A 17,165-nucleotide genomic window follows, 5' to 3' on the forward strand; every position below is an offset into this window, starting at 1 on the left:
TGTGATTCTTGTCAGAAGGCTAAACAAAGAAAATCCTCATTCGAGAGCAAGACTGAATCATCAATTCTTGAGCCTTATCACCTACTACATGTTGATCTATTTGGTCCAGTGAATGTCATGTCTATTGTAAAGAAGAAATATGCTTTGGTCATAGTGGATGAGTTCACCAGATACACATGAGTGTATTTCTTGCACACAAAAAGTAAAACTGCATCTATCTTGATTGATCATGTCAAACAACTGGATAAATTGGTCAAAGACTCTGTGAAAACCATAAGCAGTGATAATGACACTGAGTTCAAGAATTTGATAATGGAAGAGTTCTGCAAAAACCATGGAATTAGGCAGGAATTCTCTGCTCCTGTAACTCCACAGCAAAATGGAGTTGTTGAAAGGAAGAATAAAACTCTCATTGAAGCTGCACGTACAATGCTTAAAGAAGCAAAGCTTCCAACCTATTTCTGGGCTGAAGCTGTGCAGACTGCTTGTTTTACTCAAAATGCAACACTCATTAACAAGCAAGGAAAAACACCATATGAGATGGTGAAGAAAAAGAAGCCAAATCTGAAGTATTTTCATGTATTTGGATGCAAGTGTTTTGTTCTTAAGACTCATCCTGAACAACTATCCAAATTTGATCTAAAAACTGATGAAGGAATCTTTGTTGGATATCCACTTTCCACAAAAGCCTTCAGAGTCTATAACTTGAGAACAAGAGTGGTCATGGAATATATCAATGTCTCTTTTGATGACAAGAAGATTACTGGACTTGAAGATTTTATTGATCATGATCAGCTGAGATTTGAAAATGAAGACTCAAATTTTGATACTGATAATCCTGACAATCTAAGTCCTGATACTGCAAACTCTGATGGATTAAACTCTGATGTTATTGAAACTGTGGTGACTACGCCAAAGGAAGATGCACCTATGCAGGGGGAGCATACTCAAGATCTTACCATATCTCAAGAAGCATCAGAACATACATCTGGCTCTTCAAGTTCTGATTCGTCAAGTTCTGATAAGCCAAGTTCTGATAGTTCTGAAAATCTAAATTCTGAAGAATCCAACTTAGAGAGCATAGTTTCAGGGGGAGCATCAGAAAATGAAATTGAAGACAGCATGGATCATGGGGGAGCATCGAGTTCTAGAGAAAACCTTCCATCTGCAAGGAAGTGGACTAAATCACATACACCTGATTTGATAATTGGAAATCCTGATGCAGGTGTCAGAACTAGAACAGGTACTTCAAACGAATGTCTTTACAAGTCTTTTATTTCTCAGACTGAGCCAAAGAAAGTGGAAGAAGCTCTTCTAGATGTTGATTGGGTGTAAGCAATGCAGGATGAGTTAAATGAATTTGAAAGAAACAAAGTCTGGACCCTAGTGCCAAGACCAAAGAATAGATCTGTTATTGGTACAAAGTGGGTATTCAGAAAAAAAAACTAATAGTGATGGCATAATTACAAGGAATAAGGCAAGGCTGGTTGAAAAAGGATATTCTCAACATGAGGGAATTGATTATGATGAAATATTTGCACCAGTTGCTAGATTGGAAGCCATAAGGATATTTTTGGCTTATGCTGCTCACAAAAAGTTTACTGTCTTTCAAATGGATGTGAAAAGTGCTTTTCTCAATGGAGAATTTGAGGAAGAAGTATATGTTGAACAACCTCCAGGCTTTGTAGATTCCAAATATCCAGATTATGTCTACAGGCTTGATAAAGCACTTTATGGACTTAAGCAAGCTCCTAGAGCATGGTATGAGACTTTAGCTCAGTTTCTTCTGGAAAGTGGATTTAACAGAGGAACTATAGACAAAACACTGTTCTACCTCAACCATGGAAAGGACTTACTTCTAGTCCAGATTTATGTTGATGATATCATTTTTGGGTCTACAAATGACAGACTTTGCAAGAAGTTTGCCAAACTGATGCAGTCAAGGTATCAGATGAGTATGATGGGGGAACTTAGCTATTTTCTGGGCCTTCAAGTCAAGCAGAATGAAGAAGGCACTTTCATTTGTCAAACTAAGTACACCAGAAACTTGCTGAAGAAATTTGGAATACAAGATTGTTCAAGTGCATCCACTCCCATGGCCACTGCAATAAAACTGGACAAGGATACGGGTAAATCAGTAGATATTACTGATTACAGAGGTATGATTGGCTCTCTACTCTATCTAACTGCTAGTAGACCTGATATCATGTATGCTACCTGTCTTTGTGCAAGATTTTAAGCAGATCCAAGAGAACCTCACTTAACAGTTGTGAAAAGAATATTCAAGTATCTTAAGGGAACAGCTGATCTGGGATTGTGGTATCCCAGAGAATCAGATTTTAAACTAATAGGTTACTCAGATGCAGATTTTGCAGGTTGCAAAATTGACAGGAAAAGCACAAGTGGAAGCTGCCAATTTCTTGGAGGCAGATTGGTTTCTTGGTTTAGCAAGAAACAAAAGTCAATTTCCACATCAACTGCAGAAGCAGAGTACATTGCTGCAGGAAGCTGTTGTGCACAGATTCTTTGGATGAAGAATCAGTTACTGGATTATGGGTTAACATATTTCAAAATCCCTATTTACTGTGATAATCAAAGTGCTATTGCTATGACAGGTAATCCAGTTCAACACTCAATGATAAAGCACATCAGCATCAGGTACCACTTCATCAGGGAATATGTGGATGAAGGTACAGTGGAATTGCACTTTGTTCCAACAGATCAACAACTAGCAGATATCTTCACCAAACCATTGTGTGAAGCTACTTTTACAAGATTGGTAAATGAACTTGGAATGGTTTCAGGTTCTTTTTCTAAATCTGCTTAGTTTTGTTCTGATGCATCAGACTTTATGATCAGTATTTACAGAAATTACTCTCTTTGTGTATTCTGTGCTTAATTGAAAACTTGCTTAAGTACTGACTGTTGTCTGATGTAACTTTCTAAACTCTGATAGTGATATGTCTGTTTAGGTAACTATTCAATCCTATGAGGATACATGTGCTAGATGCTGACCTTGCAGTCTTAAATAAACTAGGGATCCCATGTAAGAAGTAATTATTTCTGTGGAAATCTATTTGACACAAACAAATTCTGATATTGAGCTTAGTTGAGTTTACTTTGTCTATCTTATTACTAAGTCACAAACTAGAATAATGCTTCTCATCTGTTAAGTTCTGACGCTAGTAAATCTGTTGAATGTACTAAGTGCTGATAAACCTCTCTTATCAAAAGAAAAAGAAAAGATTTAAGGATTAAAATTCATGTACTCCTTTGAGATCTAGAGTAAAAATGTGGAAGGAACGACCCAAGTGCATTGCTGGTATTAAGTAAATATGCATCAGAAAAGCAAAATATTTTCTTGGTGACTTTTCACACTCTATGATTACTGGAGAAATACTCTGATAATAGCATAAATTCTGATAATCAGTCGTAACTCACTTACACTGAGAAGCCACTGTAAAATGGAATTTAAAAAGATGCACAAAATTAGCACAAAATAGTTGAGGTGGACTCAAGCATGAACTCATTCAATAGTAGGTTTCAGAATAATGACAGGTTTTTAGTAACGTTTTAGTTATGCCTTATTTCTAAGATGTACTGAAGTGAATTAGACTTTACTCTTTGTCTGATATTTAGCTTAATGCACACACTCAACACTCCCTATGAATGATGAAAATAACTGTGGTAATCTATGTTATTTTAGATGAACAGTTTCTGTGTCACATTGCACAAATTCTGAGGACAAGTTCTGATTGCATGTTCTGATGATTAAGTTCTGAAGAATCTAAATCAAAATTTGTGTGAGGACTTACTAAGATAGGCATTCATTTTTCGAGTTAAGAAATTATGTTCTGGTAACTGTTAAGTTCTGATATAAGTCTAAGTTCTGATATTAAATTCTGATTCTTTACTTGATTTATTTGTGCATAAAATCTAAAAACAGTTTCAGTTTAAATCAGACTATGTTTGGGTAGAATATTAACAGTCAATATCATTAGGGATAGTGGTTCACATACCCGTACAGTAATTTTTTACTTGTTAGTTGTGCGCATTAACCCTGACTTACACTTCCAATGACTGTTTTCCTTCTTCCAAGTCTGGGGAGACGAGGTAGAATTAATTCTACCTGTCAGCATTAAATTTCTTTGCGTCTCCTGGCATTTTTTTGCCTATAAAATCAACCACTTCACATCAGCCTACACATCAACTCTGTTATCACAAACTCACTCTCGTTTTACATTTACCCCCACAAATGGCTGCATTTGGCTGGTTCTACAACTATGGCGATGAGATTGTACATGTCTTTTTAAATGGGATCCCAACTCCATACCCTATCGCCAACATCCCTCACAATCTCTGGATTCAATTTCCAGAGGCTATTAAACGTGATTTGGTGGTAGTTCGAAGAGAACTTCACCTTCGTCGCCTTCGAAAGCATGAGCAAATAATATGACTTGCTATTCTCTTTGTCGAGAGTAGGAAGACGAAATAATTTATTTTCTTCTTCCTGTTCTTCTTCATCATCAGCTTTGTCAGGCTTCTTAGCTTAGGACATTAGCTGTTGATGTTAGGTTTAGCAGCTTAGGACAATCTTGTAAAAAGTTCTGATGTAATTTAAATTTCATGAATGTATTCTCTTAATATATTAATGAAATGTGTCTTTTTTCAAGATCTTGTCTCTGAGATATTTTGTAATGCATTGTTAAATCCTGATAAATATTCATATTCTGATGACCATATAAATTTTGTTTTAAATTAAGTTCTGATTTTACTTTATTAGTACTTGATCACCTGATTTCTTTTGGTCATTCTCACTCGATTTTTTTTCCAGAATATTGGTGTTGCGGTGAAAAATAATTGAATAAGAGGAAACAGTTTCAATTTTGAATTAAAACTGATTTACCTTGATTTATGGAATAGCTGGGTAAGTGGAACGATTTTTCCTTGAAAAATTGCAAGTGGGTAAGTAATGATTACTGTTTTCCCGTGCCCATTAATTATTCGTTATTACTGCATGTCTGACAGGTGTCCAACGATAACATTTTTTTACAAAGTATAAGTAAGACGGAGAGAGGATTTTTTAATCTTTTATTCACTTTTATACTTTATCTCTCTATACGATTTTACTCTCTTTCATCTCCTGACGTTGGTTTTTCAAATAGACATTTTATCAAACACCTAACAGACACTCTTAAATCTCGATTATTTTCATGGCACATAAGGATTTGATCATTGATGGGGCTAAATTTGTTCCAAACAACTATGCTTCAATTCTTGATAATGCTGAAACTCCATCTGAGTTGCATTTTGTGCAAGATCTTCTTGCATACAGTGAAATCGGGTATGCATTGACCCAGCCTTCAGTATTTTCCGGCCAACAAGTTCTGACGTTTTGGCAGACTGGACACTTTGATAATGGTGGTACACATGGTACTCCCAGTATTGTTTTCGAAGTGGATGATTCTACACATGTGGTAACTCCTGGTACAATTCGAAAGGCTCTACATTTACCAGAAGGATATACTTTTTCAACCCCGGAGGAATCAGCTCTTAAAGAATTAATGGCTAGTTTGGGGTATTAGCAGAGTTTGGCAAAGCTTGGGCAGTTGAAACGGGCTCATATGAGGAGGGAATTGAGCTTCTTCTTCGACTGCATCACTAAAGCTTTTGGGAATAAGTGTTCAAATTTTGATGTCATCCTTATAATGAGTCAGCACATCGGGTATGCTATCATTAACTAAACTCATTTTGATTTTGTAACTGTTGTGATAGGTTTTATTGGGGATAGGATGACAGAAGATAGGAATGTTGTTTACTTTGCTAGATTTTGTCAGCTTATATATCATTTTTGTTGTGCTGATGAACCCCAACCTACCACTGACTTAACTACACCTTTCAAAATTGTAAAACGAACATTTAATGATTTGGTAAATGCTGATCTTAAGAAAATAGTGGTTAGACCTTTACAGATTCCTCAGTCTGTAAAACAGATCTTGGTAGATGCTGATCCTGACACCTATAGATCTGTTTATCCTGATATCCAACCTACCACCACATCTCAAACACCACAACAATCAACAGAACATACCACTCATACTACTCAACCATCCCTCAGAACATATCTCAAATCATATCTCTCCACTTTACAGACAGTTCAACCCTCATCCTCAGCACCTACTGTGAAGCCTTCATCTTCCAAGCCAAAGAGGACAAAAACTGTTCCTCAAACACCTCAGAAGAGAAGGAAGATTGTTTTGAGAGATGAATCTGACAGTGAGGAACAGGTTTCTACATCACAACCTGTTGATAAAGATGCTGAGAAAGTTCCTTCTCATAAGGATTCTGCAATTGGGGGATCTAGGCTTCTCAAAAGACTTAGAAGAATGACTGTTGATGAAACTCCCAAGGAATCCATATCTTCAAAGAGATACAAGAAATAGAGGGCAAAAAGGCCAGTTTCAGATGATGAAGAAGCAGCAGCTAAGGAAGGAGATCAGGAATCTCTGATCTCACAAGAAAAGGAATCTGCTAAAATCACTACTTCTCCATCAACTCCAACTCAGGAAGCTGTTACTGAAAAGGCCAACACACCATCTGTGTCTCCTGTTCAAAAGTCTATATTTCCTGTTGACCCAGGCACAAGTGGTGATATTGATATTCAGAACTTGGTTGTGCCTGAAGTACTTTAGTTAGAAGCTCCAACAACAACTAATCCATCCACAACACCTGTTACTGATGTTGCTCAAACTCCAGAGTTATCTAATACACCTTCTCTGCATCTAGATGCTGCTGATCAGAATATAGGTGAGCATCAGGATATGGCTGTTGATCAGAACTTGGATCCAGATCAGCACTTAGAAGATGATGTTGAAGCCTCAATTGCTTCGCATAATGTTGTTTTGTCAGAAGATGCTGATTCTCTAAGTTCTGATACTGCAAATGCTAGAGATACTAGTGATGCTGCTCTACAAGCAGATACTGATGAAGCAGGTCCTTCAGGACATGCTCCTCAACAAACTGTTCTTAAATCTGAACTTGTTTAGAAGTTTGTTACCAGAGAAGCACCAGTGCCTTGGAGTGAAACTCCTGTTGGTCAGGAGTGGACTAAGGAATGGAACTCAATTACTTGTGTTCCATCTGCAAAGAATCTGGCTGAGCACTTGACAAAAGCTGATGAGATGTTAAATACTGATGATTTCAAAACACAACTTAGAGTCACTGCATTGAGTACTAAACTTCTACAAGGTCTCCATTCAACTACTCATGCAAAGCTACACAAGATTCAGGAAGAATTCATCAAACAGGAACAAATTCAGAAAATTGATAAGAAAAAATTCTTCCAACCTACCTTTGACCGAGTTGCTTATATTGAGAAGACTCAAGAGAAACAACAAGCTCAGATTGATGATATTCTGAAAAATCAAGCTTCTCAGCAATCTCAACTTGATGAAATCCAAGCCTCAGTGGAATTGCTTGTCTCTCTTCTTTTACCTGCTGATGCCAAAAAGGGGGAGAAAGTAATTAAGTCCAAATGCAAGACTGATTAGACACTGAAGGGGAAGGATGATGAAAGGGATGACCAAGGAAACACTGGAATAGGTAGAGGTCATAGTCAAGGTAGAGGTTTCTTATCAAGAAAAGCTGAAATCACAAGTCACAGGACAAGTTCTGATACTGGAAAAAGGATTAGTTCTGCTACTGGTAAAAGGATAAGTTCTGATGAACTTTTAGATCTTGATGAAGAAATGTCAAGACAGTTATTTCTTCAGGAAAATCCAGGAATGGACTTGGAGAGTTTAGTGGAAGAAGAAGCCAGACTTAAATCAGAAAAAGTCAAGTCTAAATCTGAAGCTTCTGGTAAAAAGACACTTCCAAAACTCAAAGGCATTGTGATAAAAGAAAGGACAAATACTGAAGCAACATTGGCTAAATCACAACCGCCGATAGATCCAAGATCCAAGGGTAAAGAAAAAGTTGGTGAACCTATCAAGGTTTATGTGCCTCCTGAGAATGAAGAAATTACTGATGAAGATGCTGATCTTGCTCTGACTTCAAGAAAAGTTCTTAAGACAACCTCTGACATGGCTCAAGTTGTTCAGAGTCAAGAGACAGTAAGTTCTGATATTTTGAAGAAACAAGTAACCTCTGACATAGCTCAAGTTAACTTGATATCAGAAGATAAATCAAAGAAACTCCTACCGGGATTCACTAAAGCAAAACAGACTCAACCTTTGAAGACTGCTGCAAGTGGTTTTGAAGCAAGAGTAGTTACTGGAAAGGAAGCAAGAGATAAAACTGGATTGGGAAGTGCTGATGAAAGAAGAATACAGAACACTACCGATGATCCAATTTCCTTGAGTGAACCAGGTATTGGAGCAACTCCTGAGAGATTGAATCAGCTAGAATCTGTACAAATGGTTTACCATACCTACTTGAAAGAACACATCTTGTTGTACTTCATGACAGATGGTAGGGTTTATCATATAAGGCAAAATGCCATTCAATTGAAGTATTTTGAAGAATTGGAGCATGTACTATTTTTACTTCAAGTGAATGACAGATTGACAGGAAGTGCTGCAAACTATTTGAAGGATCAGATTCAGAGACAGAAAAGGCTTTATTCTGTTAAGTCTGGCAGCACATATGTTCCAAAGTACAGAGATCACAAGGGTGATATAGTTGAAATGAAGCCCAACACTGCTAAGATTATAACTACCTTTCTGGGTTACAGGGCTGTGGAATTCAATCTTGAGTCCGATAAAGCTTATTTGATCAGACTGGATCAGGATATAAGAAAAGCTAAGATTAATGATCTCAGGGCTGCAATCTTTCAAATTGGTGAAGATACTGCAGAGCTTAAAGATGCTAAAAGGAGGATGATTGATGAACTTATATATGCTGAGAGATGTTTGTTGAAGAACTATCTCAGAACAACTCCTGACATCAGAGAGATCAGAAGATGAAGCCAAGTCAAGATCTACAACAGATTAAGTTCTGATATTTGTACAGACTGAAGCTGTTATCAGAAGTTAAATATTGGTAAAGCTTTAAGGAGTGTAAGTTGTAGTTATCTAGTCTAATTCTCATGTATTTGTACTTAATGTTTTTGATATCATCAAATATCTGTTAAACTTGTATATTATACTAATTTACAAGTTGGGGGAGATTGTTAGATATATTTGATAATGGCATGGCTAATATGATTTATGTTTAGTTTTCAGATCTTACTTAAACATGATAAATCAGTACTTACTGGAAGTCAGGACTTAAGGATATCAGTACTTATATTATCAGGAGATAATCATTAGAAGATGGATATCAGAACTTAAGTGCTGAAGGATGTTCAGATAAGGACAGCAGCTGATTAAAGGAAAACAGATCGAGACAAACATAAGAAGAGATATGCATGAAGAAGGAATTCTATGAAGAATAAAATACTTGGAAGAAAAGATATCTGATTGATATATTTTAGGAAGCAAAATTATATTCCATATCAATTAGCGATTATCTTGTAACTGTGTAGTATATAAACACAGACATAGGGTTTACACTATAAGTGTTATCATATACGAGAAGATTATTCATTGTAACCCTAGCAGCTCTCGTGATATTTGTTCATCACTGAGAGGTAACAGTTCCATACTGTAACAGAGTTTATTGTTTCAATAAAGTTTGTTTTCTGTTACTTGAGATATTAAAGTTCGATTTGATTGTACTTTACACTGTATTCACCCCCTCTACAGTGTGTGTGTGTGACCTAACAGGGTAAACTATAAAGCAAACTGAATATAATTAGTTGTATTTAATTAATATATTGTGCCTCATGCTAAGACAAAATAATAAATACTATTGATCCGGCTAAAATATAAACTATTGAGCCGGGCTAAAACAAAATAATACATATTTATCGGGGCTATAAATTAAACAATTGAACCAAACTAAAATAAAATTAAAATTAAATTATAATTCGACCAAATCAAACAAAATCATATATACTATTGATCGAGATTAAAACAAAATTATCCTATTGATATGGGCTTTAAAAAAATTAAATTCAAACTACAAATAATTAGTCGAATTTGGTAGGTGTAATGGATCTCGAATTAGAACAAAATAATATAAATTATTGATCTATATATAACAAAATTAATTTATGACTGTTTTATATTTTTATTTGAACTGGACTTAGCTTTTATTAAAATTTGATTATTTATTTGTAAACACGTTCAAATATCAATAAAATTATATCGTTTAATCAATAATACTATATGTTTCAAATACCTCTTATTAAGAAAATCAAGAAACTATACGTGTAATTATATGTTTATCACGAAATAATATTATTTGTAAATTTTAAATAAATAAATTTAAGAATTTAATTTAAATTAAAATTTTAAAAAGAATATTAATATATAATAAAAGATTTTATTGTATCGCACATGATGGTGGTACATATTACGAGTTGTCTCACGTCGTTTGTGGGAGGGGTAGTTTGCTAGGATATAAGAAGTCACATAACTTCATTAGTATGAGGTCTTTTGGGAGTTACCCAAAAATAAACCCTTGAGGGCTCGACCTAAAGCGGACACTGTCATACTAGTGTGTAGTTAGGCCTCCTTAGCAAGCCCAACACATGTTCTTTAATAAATGTTAAATTTACCGAATTAACCTTACTACATATTATATTCCGTTCTATTTAAAACATAATAAATCAGTAGTTTAATTGTTTCATCATTATACCCTTTTCACCGCTCATCTCCCGACACCCAAACCTCTCTCTATTCTTGATGCGACCTCGTTCGTGACTCACCGTTCTTATCTATTTTTAATCTGATCATTGTTGCTAAATAACCATTAACTATGTGCATTTTCATTTAATTATTCTATCCAGTATATTCAATTTATTCTAAAAAGTGTTGTGCAAGACATGCCTATACAATAACAAGACTAAGTCAATTTCACAACCCTAAGATTTAGTTGTTTGATAATCAGCTTTGTATTTTGTATTGTATTACTTGAGTTTGGAAAAATGGTTAAAGGATTAGACCCGAGTATTTTTCTGTAAACAGTTCAAGCCTAAGGAATAAACTCTGGAAGAAGATCAAGTTAGATCATGCCTCATATAAATGATGCAGAAGCTTGAAGTTGAATAAATCTGTTCTATAAAAAATATTCTAAGTCAAGATATCGACAAGTCACAGATCAAGCAATATAGAGAAGTCATTCTAGAACTCCGGAATGACTTATAGAGAAGTCCAAAATGGCTAATAGAGAAGTCTCAGAGATATCGACAAATCAAATGAAGATATGAAGGTTGGAGATATCGACAAGTCATTTCTGCATGTAGATAACTCAGAGATATCGACAAGTCAAAATGAAGATGTGAAGATTGGACATATCGACATGTCAAATTATCATTAGAGATCTCTGAGATATCGACAAGTCAATTCTACATGTAGAGATCTCAGACATATCGACAAGTCATTTAGCATGCAAATATCAAGAGACCTCGACAAGTCAAATAAACCAATGGAGAACTCAGAGATCTCGATAAGTCATTATACTTATCGAGTTGTCACTTCTCTATAGAACAAATTGGAGATCTCGGTATGCCTCTCAAATATAGAATGCAAACAAGTGAAGATTCAAGATTATCAGTCAACAAACAATCTATCAACTAGATTGAAAAGTCTAAAAGTAGCTGGGGAGAATACAAGATCAAGGGTCAAGATTAACTAGACAAAGGATGACCACGAACCTGCAAGATTCTACACAAATTTGCTAAGCTAGAAATGGAAATAGAAAAATGTTGCTTTAGAAAAGAGTTTAGTACATTTTATTGATGAGCCCAAATCTAAAGAAAGTGAGCATCATCTTATTGATGATTCGTTGGCCCACTTGCTATTTCTTTCTGAAGCTATTGAGAAATCTGTGCACAATCTCAAATCAATCACCACAGATTCTACACTAGTTTCAACTCCTAACTCTGTAATTTCTACTCTCTCGACGGATATTCCTCATCCATCGACAAGTGATTGTCTCTCGACGGATAAGCTTCACAGCAATTATCCGTCGACATTCACAACTGCTATTTCGACGGATATATCTCATCCATTGAAAGTCTCTACACAACTTGAAATTTCTAAACATGTTACTAGTATAGATGACTTAGTGGTTGTTCAATCACTCTTAGGATTGAGGGAATGGAATGACTTGAGTGAGAGACTGAGTTGCTCTCAGGAAAAAGGAGAGGAAAAGAGTGAACAAATGCATGTTATTTTTTCCAGCATGGCAAAAGTGAGTGATAAGAGTCCCACCTTAGATGGCGAATGTGAGGGTGGGGAGCCAAGGGGAGCCCTTGATGCAACAAAAGAAAGATACTGAGAAAAAAGCATGTAGAAAAGAATGGGAAGATCCCGCTGCTAGTGAGTTAAAGGATGTCAATGATGCAGAAAAGAAGCAACTATTTCAGCAAGAATATCAAGTTGTTTTAGATTCTGTCTCTTTTGATGCTGAGACAATTACTCATCCTGTTCCAACATATCAAATTCTAGATGGACAGGGCAATGAGGATGATAAGAGGACTCTAAACTTGGTGCACACTATAACTTCTATGCTAAGGGAAATGATGCAATCGATTCACTTCCTTTTACAGCTGGTGATAATTTTGACTATCCTTCTGGTGCCTCTGGTGGTTCTATTGGTGATGACTCTCTTGGAGAGGATGCTGAAGAGGTAGGCAGGAACATAGGGGGAGAAGCAGAAACTCCAGCTTGGATATTTACAAAGGACTGCAACTATCATCACTTCAAATCCACCTTGTTCAAACTTATTCATAAAACTCAAGTTGCCATTCAAGCCACCAACAATGCTAGCACCAAAATCTTCTTCAAGCCCATCTAGAGTCTCTATAGTTACACAAAATTCAAGCTCTTCAACATAATCAAACTGTAGATGAACTGAAGCATGATATTGAGCAAGTCAAGGAGGATATCTCTATGAGATTGGATGCCAAACTTCCTGATTCTACAATGATTAGCTTAAACCAAAACCTCAGGAAAGATCATGACTTCAATTGGAAAGTTGAGGATTTAAGTTCATGACTATCAAAAGTGGAGAACTCAGTTGCTCAAATTCTTTCAAATCAACAAACTCAAACTCAACTACTACAACAACCGGTGGCTGCTCAAACTTCCAACCCTGTTTTACTTGATGATAACAAAAAGGGGGAGAATTAATGTTGTGCATGTACAAGTCAGTAAGGTAATTGTTCCAGCCATTATCTTCTCAAAACCACAAGTGTTAGATAATATTGATCTAATCAACATAGCAGGAGCTGAACTCAAGCTGAAAGAACAAAGGCAGAAAATTGATGAGAAGGTTGAAAATGTATTTGATCCAATTGCAAATCAAGACAAATCTGTGAAACACTTCACTCAATTGAGACAAATTTCAATAAATAAAATGAGATTGGGGAATATAAAAAGGGGTCAAACCTCATTTAGAAGACATCAAAAGACCACTGTGATTTTGAAGCCCAAGAATCACTCATCAAAACATTCAAGAAAAAATCCAATTGACCTAGTCTATGCAACTCCTCAACCTGATGAAAAGAAGCTGCTTGGTCACTCTATTGCAAATCACAAGGATCCAAGAGACTCAGTCTTGAAGAAAAGAATATCAAAGATCTACAGGCATGGCAAACTGATTTGTGTGATTGCTGGACATCCCCAATTTGGAGAAGCCAAGAAAGAAGAAAAATCGAGGCTTAAGTATCAGAAAAGGTAGGCTGCCTTAGAAGCTAAAAAACAAGCTGAAAAGCTTACTACCAAGTCAGAAAGTGAGAAGCCTGCCATCATAACTGAAACTGAAATGGAGGAACCAACGCAGAAATATGTAAAAAGAATAAAGGAAAGAGCCAAAAGGAAGCTGGTATTTGAAGAAGAAAAGGAAGAACCAAAGCCAATTCAGTCTACTACTACAAATCAACCAACTATGCCCACAATGGAGCAAGTTGAAATCAAGGTCCATCCTGGTATGAATTTTCATGGTGAGCCAATAATTCCCAAGGACGAACCAATAGACTGGGAAAGCCTACCTATTCCTGAGCTGAAAATCCCAATACCAACCACTGCTAAAAAAAGAAAGAATATACCTACAAAGCCAGTCAAGTCTATCCCATTTAAATCCAAAACCTTATCTGAACCCAAGACAACAATCAATATAGGAGATCGACTCTTTATTTGTGACATAAAGGAGTTTTTAGACATTAATCTTTACTTGAATGAGCTAGATGAAGTGAGAGCAATTGATGCCCACAACAGACTCCCGGAAAGATTAGTGTTCAGGTATAAGAGTGAAAAGGAAATAACATGGTCTCTTCATAGGATTCTCAATGAAGGCTACATTGTCTCAGTTAAAGTATTCTCTGCAATCAAGAAGGATTTTGGATTCACCCAGGTGGCCAAAACTGAGATACTTAACAAAATTCAACAAATACAAAGAAGCTGGAGAGAACCAAGTGCACTACCAAGAATCTTAACTATTCCTTACACTGGAAGTAGAGTGCATTTGAAGTCATATTGGTTGATGGAGTTCAAGGATGAAAGGAACACCGGAAGATTTTTCAAACTAGAAGACCAGCTAAAAATGTCAAACAATGAAACTCTCAAGGAAATGCAAGAGATGCTGGATCTATCTAATGAGGATGAATCTGAGTTCTACAGACAACTCCAACTCTAGATAGAAGAGAACAATGTGAAGCTGGGAAAGAGGACTAGACATTCAAGAAAAAAAGATTAATTTGCTCGGACTAGAGGAGCACCTTGAACAAAACTTGTGAGACTTTTGAACTTTCTTTTATCAACTTTCAAAAAAAATTACAGCACTTATAATTTTATCTGCTATTGAATGATCCTTTTGTATAAGGCGTTTTGTTATCATCAAGTCCTCCTAAAGTTATGCCTACAATTCTAGTAGACATAATTTAGGGGAGATTATTACGAATATGTTGTAGGCTTGATAATATTTTACCAAAATACCTTAATAGATTTAATTAAGTGTAATTGTAGCTTTCAACGGATAATCTTACTCTGTCATCCGTTGAAAGAGTAGCTCATGTTTAAATAAATTTTTGTAGCACATTCATGTGTACTGTAATGTCTTAGAGAATTAGAAGTTGTAGGATATTCTAAGTCATTTTGGCTACTAGAATGTTATGCAAAATAGGTTGGCTAATTGTAAATATTAGATGTCTTGTAATTTTACATAAATGAAATTGAGTCAACTGCCATGAAAATACTTTCAACGGATGTTTCTACAAGGCTTCGAAAGATGACCGAAGTCTCAATCAACGGATGATCCAATAGAGTCTCGACGAATAATCAACAGAGTCTCGACATATAACAAATTCAAATAGGAGTTGATAGTGATTTGACAGTCACATGGGTTGACTGTATACAAAAGGAATGTGGCAGCCTGTAATAAGGATTATGAAGATCAAGAATCATTTTCATTTCCATGCAAAACATGGGCGTTCAAAGATGCCATATCTATCTGGATTGCATTGGACAAAGAAATAAAGAAACATGTGATTAGACCTAGATAATATACTTTTGTTTTGTCTTATAACACATGTAATTTGGTGATATTATAAACGAAAAGTAGCTAGAGTTAAAAAGTGAGATTGATATAATCAAAACAAACAAAACAAGAGAGCATTCGTAAGCTGGATCTTTAAGAACTCTCAAGTTTTAGTTTGTAAGAACTTTTGTAAGTAGCTGTGTGCTTTTGCATCACAAAGATCTTCTACATATATATATATATATCTGGTGGAAATAACAATCCACCAGAAAGTTTTAAACATCCCAATTTATTTACTTAGTATTTGAATACTTGAATATTTCTTATCCGCAATTAGCCTATTTAAACATTCTCATATTTATATCTGTAAAGAAGTTTTAATTTCCAAAATAAATCAGAATTTCATTCAACTCCCCTAAGTAATTCTGTAGTTAGATTGTTTGGGATTAACATATATGTATAGTTATTTTCAAATCATTTTACTTAAAATTTTAAGCAAATCAATTTCAAATATTAAAAATTTGATTTCAAATTAAATTCAAAAAATAATATAGTATTAAAAATAATCCGTGCATCGCACGGGTTTTAGGCTATATACTAGTGATTCTTAACTTACAAGTTATTTGTTTTCAAATCTGATCGACTCATCGCTACCTTCTAACTTTATTCCTATTTTTTATCAAATTTTAAATCTTTTTTTTTCAATTATTCTAATATTACAATTCTAAAAATTACGAAATATTACATAAAAAATCAAAGAGTTTTTAGTTACGGGAAAATCAAAAGTTAAAAATAGCTAGAACTAGACGACCACATACTTTTTTTTGTTAATCATTTAATTTTATGCTTACTTTAAGGTAAAAACATTTCATCTTATATTTGGACATATATATATATTTAAAAAATTGATTATAAATTTATAACTTCTAGTATTAAAAAAAAGAGAATAAAAGAAAATTCAAATTTAGAACGAGATATATGTAGAAACAAATTGACAAAAATAACTAATTTTCAAAAAAAAATTAACGAAAATAACAATTCTGAAAAAATGACTAATTTTAGTCGACTGAATATTTCACTGTCAGTTTGGATATCCTAATTTGTATAAGATATCATCTATATCACATTAATCATTTATATTTAAGAAAAATTATTAATGTACTCGACTTTTCCGAATAATACCAAAATTATAACATTTTCCTAACGGAAGTTAACAATAGGGGTACAATATAGAATGATATAATAGTAGAATGGTGTCATCTGTAAACCAAAACTATTTTATATACCATTTGAAAAAATCAATTCTAAGAGAGTATCATTAAAAATTTTCCAATATTTTTTTACTAAACTAACACGTTAATTTTAAATAAATTAAATATTAACTGGGCATCGGACCGGGACTAAACTACAAAAAATTTATTTACTTAAAAATTAATGATGCTAAACAGTTAACAAAGTGAAAAATAGTTAATGTATTTGAAAATTAGTGGGTAGAAAATCATGGCAAACAAATGGCGTATATGTCATAAAGTACTGGAGTACTGTTGGTGCCGGGCAGAAACGAAGCGTACGCTACTTTT

This window comes from Apium graveolens, chromosome 11 (assembly GCF_009905375.1).
Source record: "Apium graveolens cultivar Ventura chromosome 11, ASM990537v1, whole genome shotgun sequence".
Taxonomy (NCBI): domain Eukaryota; kingdom Viridiplantae; phylum Streptophyta; class Magnoliopsida; order Apiales; family Apiaceae; genus Apium; species Apium graveolens.